Here is a 12,771-nt window from a genome sequence, read left to right as displayed (position 1 = left end):
TTCTGAGAGATAAACTGTTACAGCAAATATTGAATAAATTAATGAACAGATTATGTGAATAATAATTTTCAATAGATACAAAATAAATATTGGTTGATAGCAGATTTGAATCTTTAAATTATAAATATTATATAGAAAGTTCGGTACTCTTCAATTAAACAAAATGAAATGGATAATAGCCCTTGGAAAGGGTCATAAACTGAACTAGTTCAACAAGAAAAAACGAGTTAATATGAAATGGTGATTCAGAAAATAGAATAGCCTAAATTAATAATTAAAATTATTCTCAGGGTGTGGTTTCGCCTAAGGAAAATAGACCTTTTGGCTAAGTACAGCGTGAATAGTTAAATGTATTTAATATTATAAAAATTAATTATGATAAGTTTTGTACCCTTGAAACTATAGTCATGACTTTTCCAAATGGACGAATTTATACGCTGTACAGTTTTCGCAGATTTATGGGGATCCCCTTTTATATATTCGAATAACTTACGCAGACTTTTGTTTCCGTTTTTTGGTTTTTTCGAAATATATTCGGCTGTAGAATATATCGTTCCGGCTGGGTCCTTCCACGTGGCGAAAAATGTTGAACAGACTTCACTGATATAATTTCAGGGTTTATTTGAATGAAATTTAAAATCTTAATATCACAATTATTATAGGAACTTTGGAACAACTTTTTTAAAAAACAGAAAAATGAAGATTAAGTTACATGAAACAGAAATTCAAGCTTTTGAACAATTAGATATGTGGACTAGGTCTGCATCCTACCGATGATCCTTGCAAAATGGCCTCGAGTCTTCCTCTTCTAATTTTCACTTCAATTTCTCTTCCAAATTTCATCTCGCCAAATTTACATATTAATTAGGGATTGGTCCGATTCTGTGACGTAACCAATACGCCGAATGGGTGGTGTCACTGTGTCCAACTTTAAAGCTTTTAAAATAGGGTGAAATTCCTGATTTGAAGTTGTTCCAAATTATCATATAGTTTTTTATAATTATAATAATACATAAAAAATAGAATTCGTCTATGATGATATGCTTTTAAATTGGCTTCAATGAACAGCTAATGATTATAGAACATAGACATGCTTGTATAACATAAAGTAGACATAAGAATATATATGTTTATAACAATAACGAACATCATAATAAATAAATATTTCTTCCTATTTTTTTGTTTATATTGTTTTTATACGCTAGAATATCGACCCTCAAACGTTATATATGGCTAAGCTAATTTGTTCATATATTTTTAACAAGTATATTTTTCTTTGTAGTTTAAATAATTATATTCGGGCTTATTTGGCCTAGAAACGAAAGTATAAAAATGAAAAATTTAATAATATATTATTTCTATGATCGATGTTTAGTTGAACTGCCTTCTCTATTTGCTACTTGTTAATGAGCTAGCCTTGGTTTGTTTTAGGGTTATGTTTTCATTTCGAAACTAACCTTCAAAAATAACTTTACTGTTCCAATCCGTAGGCATATGAACATATACGGTTTTTTCCATTGACTAATTTTTTGGAAGGCATACAATTACAGATTTATTTATTTCCTTCTTTGTAAGTTAGATAATGGTCGTCTATCTACCTCAGATAAGATTGTATTGTTTCTGCGGTGATAGAAACTATTCAGTTGTTGTACTAGCCTATGAACAAATTTATTCTGTATTTTGAGGACTGTACAATCATTGGTACATCACAAAAAAGTCCCTCTAAATCGAGTCTGTGGGTTTATGATACAGGAACAGGATCTATGAGCGCGCAGGCTCGATTTACTCAAGTACCAAATGATTGACTCAGTATTTGCTATCTTACGTAGCTGGTCTCAATTAACTGAGCAAATTTTTGGTTCATCGAACACAAAACGGGTTCAAAGTGCCCTAGATGGTGCGCAGACTCATCCGGTGCATCTTAAGGTGATAAGGTACCCCTTAATGGCACGCAGGCCATTGGTAGTAACCTTTAGGAGTGAGGTCTGTCCCTCTAGTCTCCTATGAATTATATAGAGTCAAGCTGATTTTTTCAGGTTGATCCCTTTACAAAGGTGAGTGTGAATGATACTGTGATACATTTACCTCAAAGTATAGATTTTTGGCATTTCGCCATGCAATGCAATGTTTAAAACATAGATGTGACTCCAACAGTTAGTCGACATCGGGTAGCCAACTTCCGGCTACTCTTCCTTCGAGCAATCATGTGTACTGAGTTGATGTTTTCATTAGATACCGCCTGTCCTGGATGACCCTTACACAAAATAGACATAGAACGTTTATAACATTTAAATTTGGCTAACTTTATATTAATCAGTAGGTATTATATGCTTAAATTTGGTACAGACTAGACGAATCGATTCTTTTCATAATTTTGATCTATTACTTCATATCGTTGAGGTTATGGGTCGATATCTAGTTTTTTTTTTCATGCAACAACATAAAATAGATATATTACAATAAACATAAAGTTATTTTTGGTCTTTCTCATTGGTTTTTTACATGATATACATTTATAAATACAATATTACCTCGAACAATTTTACTATTTTTTTTTTTTTTATATTGGTGAAGTTGGTACTTTGGTTTGATGCGTTCTTTTGCTTACAGCTGGCTATCGATTTTCACAATCTCGAAACAATTTCCTGTGTGTTCAGGCCAAATGCTTAATTTAATATTCTCAATATTACATTTAATAATATGTACGCAATTTGTGCACAGATTTTTAGTTGGACAAATTTATCTGGCCTTATTTTTAATAATAATTTCCTTTTCCAGGTCTGTAACAAGATGCCCATGGAAGTTTGTTTGGGTTTGAGTGGGAACGCGACCTCGCCTCGTTGTGGACAAGCTATCATAATATTTACACGGTGAGTATTACAGGCATAAAAAATTGTTTACTTTCTTTATCATCATTTGTTAGACCGATGCCTGCTTATCTCGCTAACCGCTAATGTTTATTCATCCTTTCGTTGCGTTTGTTTACTTTCGTAGCTGTTGTACCCTTTTCTTAGGTTAGTTAGGCTGATACTGCAAACTGGATCTTTGTTGACGATCTAAAATTGATAATTTAATTTCGTTTGCATAATGAATAAACTGGTGAATTTATATGATGCTTTCAGTTCGGCCGTGATGCTTTAAGTATTTATTGAATATATTTATAACTTCGACAATGATTGTATTGGTTACATGAAATAGGTTAGGTGCTATGTTGTTGTTGTTGGAGACAATCACAACCGCTAAGATGAAATCCAGTGTGTATAATATCATTGACATATGAAGCTTGGCTATTATTATTTAATGGAGTTGAATTAAATTCCCATTCTGCTGTCCCTCATTCGGTATTTTTCATACTAATTGGAGTGAGAGTCTTTGTTGATTTTTGACCGTCCTGCTATTTATCAATTGTTTAAATCTGGTATGGCGGCGATGGAGATGGATCCTTTTCGTAATAAGCCGTTTTCCTTGAATTGTTGTTAATTTAGTTGGCTTCCACCGCACATGCCGGTAGTGGTTGTGGGTTTTTGCAAACATAGTTCCTCCTTTCTGATTGGTAACATGAAGTTTGGTGTTTTTAAACTTAACATGTTTGCGGAGATTGTTGATTTTTCCGAATAGGGTTTTTCTATCCTCCATGTGGGTGCGGACTGTACTTGATTTTGATTTCATATGATGGGGAGGGCTGTAGAATCTCCGGAATGTTTGTTGTTTCTTTAAAACTGATTTCCTGCTTCTTTTCTGAGTGATGATTGGATGAAGAGTGATTGACTTTAATTTGACTTGATGGTGGTGTTGGTGAATCCTTCTAAATACTGTTCTTATTTTTTGAACTTGCTTCCTGCTTAATTGTTGTCTTGATTTTCTGTGATATTTTCTTCGTCTCCTGTTATTGTGATAATGTGACAGGTTATGATGTTTGCCGGTTTTATCAGTTACAGGAGGTGTCTTTGGTGGATTGGTGATGCCGGCCATTGACGGTTCGGGCTGTCCCTCAGACTGGTGGATGGCGTCCTCCGGCTCCTCTCTGTGTTCGGCGGGATACGGATCGGCTCCAACATGGACATGCTGGGTAGGTTGATCCTCCATGCTTATACTGTATCTGTTTGTTGGCGCCATGATCTGGGACGTCTCTTCCGTTCTGGTGCTGATGATCTCGAGGGGTAGACAGGTTTGGAAGGATTGGTCGTTGTTAGTCAGGTTATTCTCCTCTATTTTCCTAACATCTTCACTGAAGTTGCTCCTATCCTCTTCTCTTCTCACTTCTTCCTCATAGTTGCTTCTAGCAGTCTCCTCCTCTTTCCTCACACCTCTCCTAATCTCACTATCAACATCCTCATTTTTACAAACGACGTCCTCAGGAGGCTTCACTACAACATCTTCCTTGAAGGACGCAACCTGTGGCTTAATACCATCAGTTTTGGGAAGATCTATATCCATATCTAGGGGCTTCTGCTCCTCCTCAATTTTCATGGGTTGGTCTACGTCCATGGCTACACTATCCTCGGGACTAGACTTTTTCTCTATGTTCTCCGGTTTGCGGTCCTGTTCCGGGTCGGTGTTTATTATGTTCTCCCTTCGATGTTGTTGGTTTGAATTGTTGTTAGCCGTCGACGGTCTGGGCTGTCCCTCGGATTGATGGATGGCGTCCTCCGGCTCTTCTCAGTTTTCGGCGAGATACGGGTCGGCTTCAACATAGACATGCTGGGTAGGTTTATCCTCCATGCTTGTGCTGTATTTATTTGCTGGCGCCGTGATCTGGGACGTCTCTTCCATTCTGGCACTGAGTTTGTTAGAGAATTGGTCCGATTTCACGATCACATCTTTAATTGCTCCAGTATGTTCTGACTTTTCCAGACCAAGCATGTCAGCAATCTCTGTTGCTATTATTGCACATCTAGCTTCAGCCTCTTCCGTAGTGGTTGTAGTCGGGTTCTCTAATTGGGCCATTTTTTGCTTGAACCATTCTCGTTGTTCTTCTCTGTACCTTTTCCTTTCTTCTCTGTCCTTGTCCATCTCTTCCTGCCACTTACGTTCCCTTTCTTCTCGGTCCCTGGCTCTCTCTTCGCTGTCCTTGTCCATCTGTGCTATCATCCGAGACAGCCTCTCCGTGATTCTCCTGTGAATGGCGAATTCTTGTGCCGTCATCGCAGGTCTATGGGTGTCCTCCCGTACTAATGTTTCTTCTGTTTTAGGTATGGGCGGAGACGATATGGTATGTGGAGACGAGGTGGTCGGCGGGGTTGACGCATCGGGGATTGCAGCAATGCTGGTGACTGGCTCCGAATGATGTGCGTCCGGATGGGAAACAGACGAGTCTGGATTGGTGTTGTCCATCGTGAACCAATAAATCCGCGGATAATAGTATGGAATTTAAGAAGCAGTTCAGTAGTATGTGAGCAGACAAGTGAATCGATGCTGATTCGCGTAAAATTAGATAAGTGATGAGATAAGTGAACAACAAATATTTATCACAGTGATTAGTGCCACGAGATGACTAGAGGATAATTCAGTGCACGTTGACCTTCAATTGTTCGAGGTAAACATATAAACATTAAAAATTAACAATAAAAATATGACATATAATACTAACATATAGCAATTGCCTGTGAGGTAGGATACGAAACCTTCTTGTTTTATAATTTTCGTGTGGTTCAGTCCACATACAAAATTGATCTGTTCAATCTCAAGTTCGTTCTTTCTCTCCCCTAAAAATTCATCACTAGTTGACAAATCTTTTACCCACATTGATCATGCAGGGCACGGCTTATCAATAATTGGGGTTCTGTGTCCCTCTAGTTTGATTAGGATTGTTATGATGAATATTCAGGCTAAGTTTGACAAGTTGGGATTGATCCAAAGTTTGAAAAAATTTCTGGGTACTAGTGAAATAATTATGTAATCTAATAGTGTAGCTGTACATGCCTAGGGTTCTCATCAGAGGCCCCACGTTGGGCGCCATGTGTCAAATCCCAGTCTCTGGAGGGGCGTCATGTGTCATGATCTTACTCCAAAGGGGGGACACGGAAATGTATAATTTGAACTATATGATAATAAATTAGGGTTATAATTGTTCAGCCAAGAATACGATTCCTTCGTATAGTGGGTCTTACCTTGGGTTGACGACTATTGCAACCTATTTTGCTCCGTAGAGAGGGGAGGACGTACAGTAAAAAAAAAAAAGTATTTAATAGTTGAAATGGTTAAATTAAATGAAATAATTGAAAAATTATAATATTTGCGGTTATGATTCACTGATAGATATTTGCAGGTTAGATTGATCAATCTTTGTTTAATCGAATTGTCGATATCACTTAAATCGATGTATCGAAGCAGAATGACTAGTATATGGATGGGACAGATTGAAAAAGTTAATTTGCTCAACAGAGGGTTTGTCGGTCTACAAAGGTAGCCGAAGTAAGGGACCTGAGACTCTAACTTAATATGGTAGGTGGCTATAATATAGTGAGGTGGAATTAAATTCACTTTAATAATAAAATACAGTTCAACTTGAATCTGCTGAAAATAAATCCTGTTGTCACTATGATCAGACAGAGATAGTAACTTTGGAGTGAACCTTTTCTCCAAATGATGACCAATATATCCAGAATCCAATACTTGTGCCGTAATTTGGGAAGATATTAGACCGCATGAAACAACAGGTAGAATGGCAAATCCATGCGAACCAGGTCTCTGATAAATACTATTGGTTATGTAGCGAAGTGCTGGACCAAAATAGTAAATATTTCGAGTACCGAGTTTAATTCTAACGTTGTCTATACGATCTATTACCTCTCTTTCCAACGTTGATCGGCTGATGATGCAGGATTCACTTCACCTCGGTGTAGCAGGCCGGTGGGAGTCGATTTACTATTTGATTCTGTGGGATACTCCCAATGACAGAATTTATTACTTGATAAGAAAAACGACCACCACTTACCACCAGAATAGATAATAGTCTAATGATAGATACTATACTCGCTACTGTCTGACTATTGCAAAACAGGACGTGTCCTGAATGACCAATGTGTGTCAGTCGAGAAAGAACGAATTTGGAGGTATAATGAAGTAAACCCAGTTTAACAAAACGGTAATATGGATATATTCTGAGAGATAAACTGTTACAGCAAATATTGAATAAATTAATGAACAGATTATGTGAATAATAATTCATTTCCAATAGATACAAAATAAATATTGGTTGATAGCAGATTTGAATCTTTAAATTATAAATATTATATAGAAAGTTCGGTACTCTTCAATTAAACAAAATGAAATGGATAATAGCCCTTGGAAAGGGTCATAAACTGAACTAGTTCAACAAGAAAAAACGAGTTAATATGAAATGATGATTCAGAAAATAGAATAGGCCTGAATTAATAATTGAAATTATTCTCAGGGTGTGGTTTCGCCTAAGGAAAATAGACCTTTTGGCTAAGTACAGCGTGGATAGTTAAATGTATTTAATATTATAAAAATTAATTATGATAAGTTTTGTACCCTTAAAACTATAGTCATGACTTTTCCAAATGGACGAATTTATACGCTGTACAGTTTTTGCAGATTTATGGGGATCCCCTTTTATATATTCGAATAACTTACGCAGACTTTTGTTTCCGTTTTTTGGTTTTTTCGAAATATATTCGGCCGTAGAATATATCGTTCCAGCTGGGTCCTTCCATGTGGCGAAAAATGTTGAACAGACTTCACTGATATAATTTCAGGGTTTATTTGAATGAAATTTAAAATCTTAATATCACAATTACTATAGGAACTTTGGAACAACTTTTTTAAAAAACAGAAAAATGAAGATTAAGTTACATGAAACAGAAATTAAAGCTTTTGAACAATTAGATACGTGGACTAGGTCTGCATCCTACCGATGATCCTTGCAAAATGGCCTCGAGTCTTCCTCTTCTAATTTTCACTTCAATTTCTCTTCCAAATTTTATCTCGCCAAATTTACATATTAATTCGGGATTGGTCCGATTCTGTGACGTAACCAATACGCCGAATGGGTGGTGTCACTGTGTCCAACTTTAAAGCTTTTAAAATAGGGTGAAATTCCTGATTTGAAGTTGTTCCAAATTATCATATAGCTTTTTATAATTATAATAATACATGAATAATAGAATTCGTCTATGATGATATGCTTTTAAATTGGCTTCAATGAACAGCTAATGATTATAGAACATAGACATGCTTGTATAACATAAAGTAGACATAAGAATATATATGTTTATAACAATAACGAACATCATAATAAATAAATATTTCTTCCTATTTTTTTGTTTATATTGTTTTTTATATGCTAGAATATCGACCCTCAAACGTTATATATGGCTAAGCTAATTTGTTCATATATTTTTAACAAGTATATTTTTCTTTGTAGTTTAAATAAATAAATATTTCTTCCTATTTTTTTGTTTATATTGTTTTTTATATGCTAGAATATCGACCCTCAAACGTTATATATGGCTAAGCTAATTTGTTCATATATTTTTAACAAGTATATTTTTCTTTGTAGTTTAAATAAATAATATTCGGGCTTATTTGGCCTAGAAACGAAAGTATAAAAATGAAAAATTTAATAATATATTATTTCTATGATCGATGTTTAGTTGAACTGCCTTCTCTATTTGCTACTTGTTAATGAGCTAGCCTTGGTATGTTTTAGGGTTATGTTTTCGTTTCGAAACTAACCTTCAAAAATAACTTTACTGTTCCAATTTGTAGGCATATAAACATATACGGTTTTTCCCATTGACTAATTTTTTGGAAGGCATACAATTACAGATTTATTTATTTCCTTCTTTGTAAGTTAGATAATGGTTGTCTATCTACCTCAGATAAGATTGTATTGTTTCTGCGGTGATAGAAACTATTCAGTTCTTGTACTAGCCTATGAACAAATTTATTCTGTATTTTGAGGACTGTACAATCATTGGTACATCACACAATATAAAGCAATTCAGTAGGCAATACTATTCTACATAGGCTACGATTCAAAGATAATAATGGTTGAAACTGCAACACTAGCGAGTCATCGGAGAGCAATGACACACGCTTGATGTACAATCCGTAGCTATGAAACTTTTCTATCCATTATTGTATTCTAGCAGGAAATCTCTATCACTGAATTGTATTAAAGTGAACTAAAACGGAATCAGTTGAACTGAATAAACCTATGATAAGATTATAATTGTATTAATCATGGAAGGTAAACTAATAAAGAATAGGGATATCAAAAAAAATAATATGAAATATAAAGCGAATAGAATATAAAATATGAGGCCTTAGACATTATTCTTATTATTTTATGAATGAGAATATATTTTATCTATATGTACTAACTCCTAACTATGTGAATGTATAATTCTCAACTATGAATGGATGAGTATTAAGCTATTGAAAATGGGTATAGTATAGAATATTATGATAAATCGTCTTATGCTAAATAACTTATTATTATTAGAGACATCACGTACATACATTGTCACATAGGATAATATGACTGTTGATAACTTCAAAAATTGATAATCACCCGATTTGCCAAACAATCAATTATCTACTACCGTGAGAAAACTACAATCATTTCATTTACCGCGAGTATGCAGCCGATCAATGAAATAAAATTAAACCTAATTCACCTACCTAAATATATTTAAGATTACGAGGTTAATAACATAATTCAATGACTAATCTAGTTGCGCAAGTTATTTACATTCCAGAATTTCTTCTATATACATTATATTGTCACATAACAAAATCTTTGACTAATAAACCCTTCATGAACCCGTAATGAATCCTTCTAACGAATACGGTAAATATCTTTATCATAACTCTTTTTCTCTTTTCTCCTTCTCATTCATTAGGAATCATCTCGTTGAGTGTATAGAGACAAGGCTATAGAGTGGCGCCATACTCACAAAAACTTATCCAATTATAACTCACGACAAAAAATCTTGTCTACAATAGACTTTTCATTATAATATTCCAGTGTGAAACCTCTACGACAGAACGCTAGTATTATTTATCTCAAACTCAAAGTACGTGACATTTTCTCTAAACACTGGAAGCATACTTTTCATCACATGATTTAATAACATGAAAGTTCAGCTCTAACTTAGCATTGATGGACTGCTACTGCTTGCCTTCTGATTATCAACATTATTGAATTTACCAACACATTGATAGACTACTATTACACTATTACTGATTTACAAGTGCACTGACATTTCCAACCTTACTGGAGCCTCACATAATTATTTCTCAACTATAAACTTCATATTTAACTAGATCTCAAAACATCCCAACTTATTCACATGGAAAACTTGATTGCAATTTTACTATTCATCATTAAAAAAATGTATCATTTCATTAAAGATTTTCCTTTTTTTTTATTATTAATACTTTTTGACTACTTATCTCTAAAGGGTCCTACTACTGTTAATTACCTCAATTTAATTTTGCCAACAAAATTCTATTTCCTTTTTGACACGAATTTTCCTACATATTTCTACTTTCATATCCCCAATTAACTTTTTAATCAACCTTTCAACTCTCAACTACAGAATAATTTAAACTCATGCTTAACTCAAGAGATTTTCCCTTTTCATTTTAAATTCAACTAGAAGAATTTTACTGTTAATTTTATTTTAATTTAACCCGTTCATTAGTGTTCCAATATTTATTTCTACTTCCACTGATAACCATTTTAACATTACCTAGGTACTCGAAAAGGTTTCTCTGTTATTTTATTTGTACACCTTAACTAATCACTTTAAATATTCATTGTCTAAAACCTTCAATTTTCGTTACCATGCCAAATTTCTAAGCAACTTTAAACTCAATAATACCCCTTTTTTTACCAATTATTACTTGTGTTTTTGCGGCTGACTTTCCTACCAAACATTAACGAACCTTTTGACTGGGCTTCCCTAAACTGCATTACGCTGATTGTTTTCCTTACAATCACTACGAAGACTCACTAAATATTCTAGATTTCGGTTTACGTTATTCTACTGACGAGCCCCATAACTCTCGAATGAACCAGACCATTTACTAGATACAAAAAAAATCCTAGCTCACACCATCTTTGCTTAAATTATACAATTCCACCGTACAAATTTGCAAGGTTAGTCACAGCTAAATTCCTTGATTTGTTACATGGACAACTCTCGGGCAGTGCTCCGTTCTCTCTGGACACGGACCTACACTCGCGCCGATTACCTAAATTCAACCTCAACACACACAGGCAGGACATCCCCTTGTCCTCCTCTAAACCTTGAGTCTCAACTAAACAAAAAAAATTCCCACAGCCCACAGGAAACGTCACCAACACAACGGATCTTTACACTATCACTACGCATGCCTACCGCGAAAATCACTCCTAAAAAAAATATCTCCAATAATAAAACTGATTCACCTTTTCGAGAATAAACATTACTGATAAAGGGACTTAACAACCTCATCTCAATCAACTTATTTTCATACAAATTCCCAATGATTCGATCATCGTTTCAACTTTAATCTACAATATCTAATTATTTAGTTTAAACATCTCAAGGCCAAAACTACTCATCAACTTTCCAAAACTACATATCAACAATAACTAATGATACAGTTTCCTATTTATTCTCTCATTACCTTCGATCTACCTAAACTTTTCGAAAGTTTTCCCTATTTTCCCTAAACATTCTCCCATAATAATTTCCTAATTTTCCTAATTTACTTGGGTTGACCTTTAAAATCTCAATATTCACTTTCACTACTAATATACTATTAGGATGTCCTATTCCACCCTCTAGGTTTCCTAATAATTGCGAAGTATTGCTACAACGCGGACTAGCTACAGTCGGATATGGGTCGGGGTCAGTAGCCGTACTGACAGGTGGAGTTACCAGACCTACACTTCTCTTCTTCTTCTTCTGAATTTCTGGAACTCAAGCTGCACCTGAGTTCTCTAGGAAAAGGATTGGACTTTTCCTACTTGGAATTACAGCAAGTCAGAAACTGCTAAGCGAATTTAAAATACAGGGCCACTCTATAGTATGAAAACTAAGCAAGGAAAATTTACCATAAATGATAATAATCTCTCTACAAGGATAAAAATTAATCGAGAAAACTTTTCTCAAAAGGAACAGGGATTTTCCCACAAGAATAAAAATTAATTGAGTAAAACTATTCTTAAAAAGGACAGGGATTTCCCTACAAGAATAAAAATTCAATGGAGAAGAATTACTCTTTAAACTGAAGGCCACCTTACTACAGAGAAGGAAAAATATACGGACTACCAGTCCTGACATACAATTACCTGAATCGACGTGGATACTGATACGGAGAATAGCGAACCGATCCTCACTTCCCGTATTATAAGTTAATTAAAAACGTCGTGAAGCAACAGAATCGAGACTTATAAATTAAGTACTCAAAAATAATCCGGTATAAGAGCCTAGCTAAATTTCCCACTCAACTATTTGTAGCACAAACTTGAGATCCCTTACAGGTTTCAAAACCAAGGATAACTCGTTCACCCCCAGTGATACAAATTTAGGAAAAATAACCGACAAGAAAGAAAATCCCCCAGGAAGTTCTATCTTCAAATACAGTCGGCAATTCGACATACAATATTCCATTCACTAAAATACAGAATAGAATATTAACCCTCTAGTACACCACTATTAGGAGCGCCGCTCGGAACGCGGCCATACACAAACCCATTCACCGAACAACTGATTCTCTCCCAGGTCTTCTTGAAGCAGCACCCGGTCG

At 34.9% G+C, this 12,771-nt stretch overlaps 1 protein-coding gene and 1 long non-coding RNA gene across 3 annotated transcripts in view; one reads left to right on the top strand and one right to left on the bottom strand.

Moving 5' to 3' along the window:
* LOC111047665 (predicted GPI-anchored protein 58) overlaps window positions 1–12,771 on the bottom strand; it is a 77,573-nt gene that overhangs the window by 48,756 nt on the left and 16,046 nt on the right. The gene's annotated exons all lie outside the window — the stretch shown is intronic.
* Window positions 2,664–6,180, top strand: LOC120353024. Its single transcript, XR_005572146.1, has 3 exons — window positions 2,664–2,870; window positions 3,939–4,069; window positions 5,193–6,180. It is a non-coding gene; the product is annotated as an uncharacterized LOC120353024 (long non-coding RNA).

The sequence above is a fragment of the Nilaparvata lugens genome, chromosome 9 (assembly GCF_014356525.2).
Source record: "Nilaparvata lugens isolate BPH chromosome 9, ASM1435652v1, whole genome shotgun sequence".
Classification (NCBI taxonomy): Eukaryota; Metazoa; Arthropoda; class Insecta; order Hemiptera; family Delphacidae; genus Nilaparvata; species Nilaparvata lugens.
The sequence above is the reverse complement of the archived record's forward strand: the minus strand, read 5'-3'. Positions and strand labels throughout refer to the sequence as shown.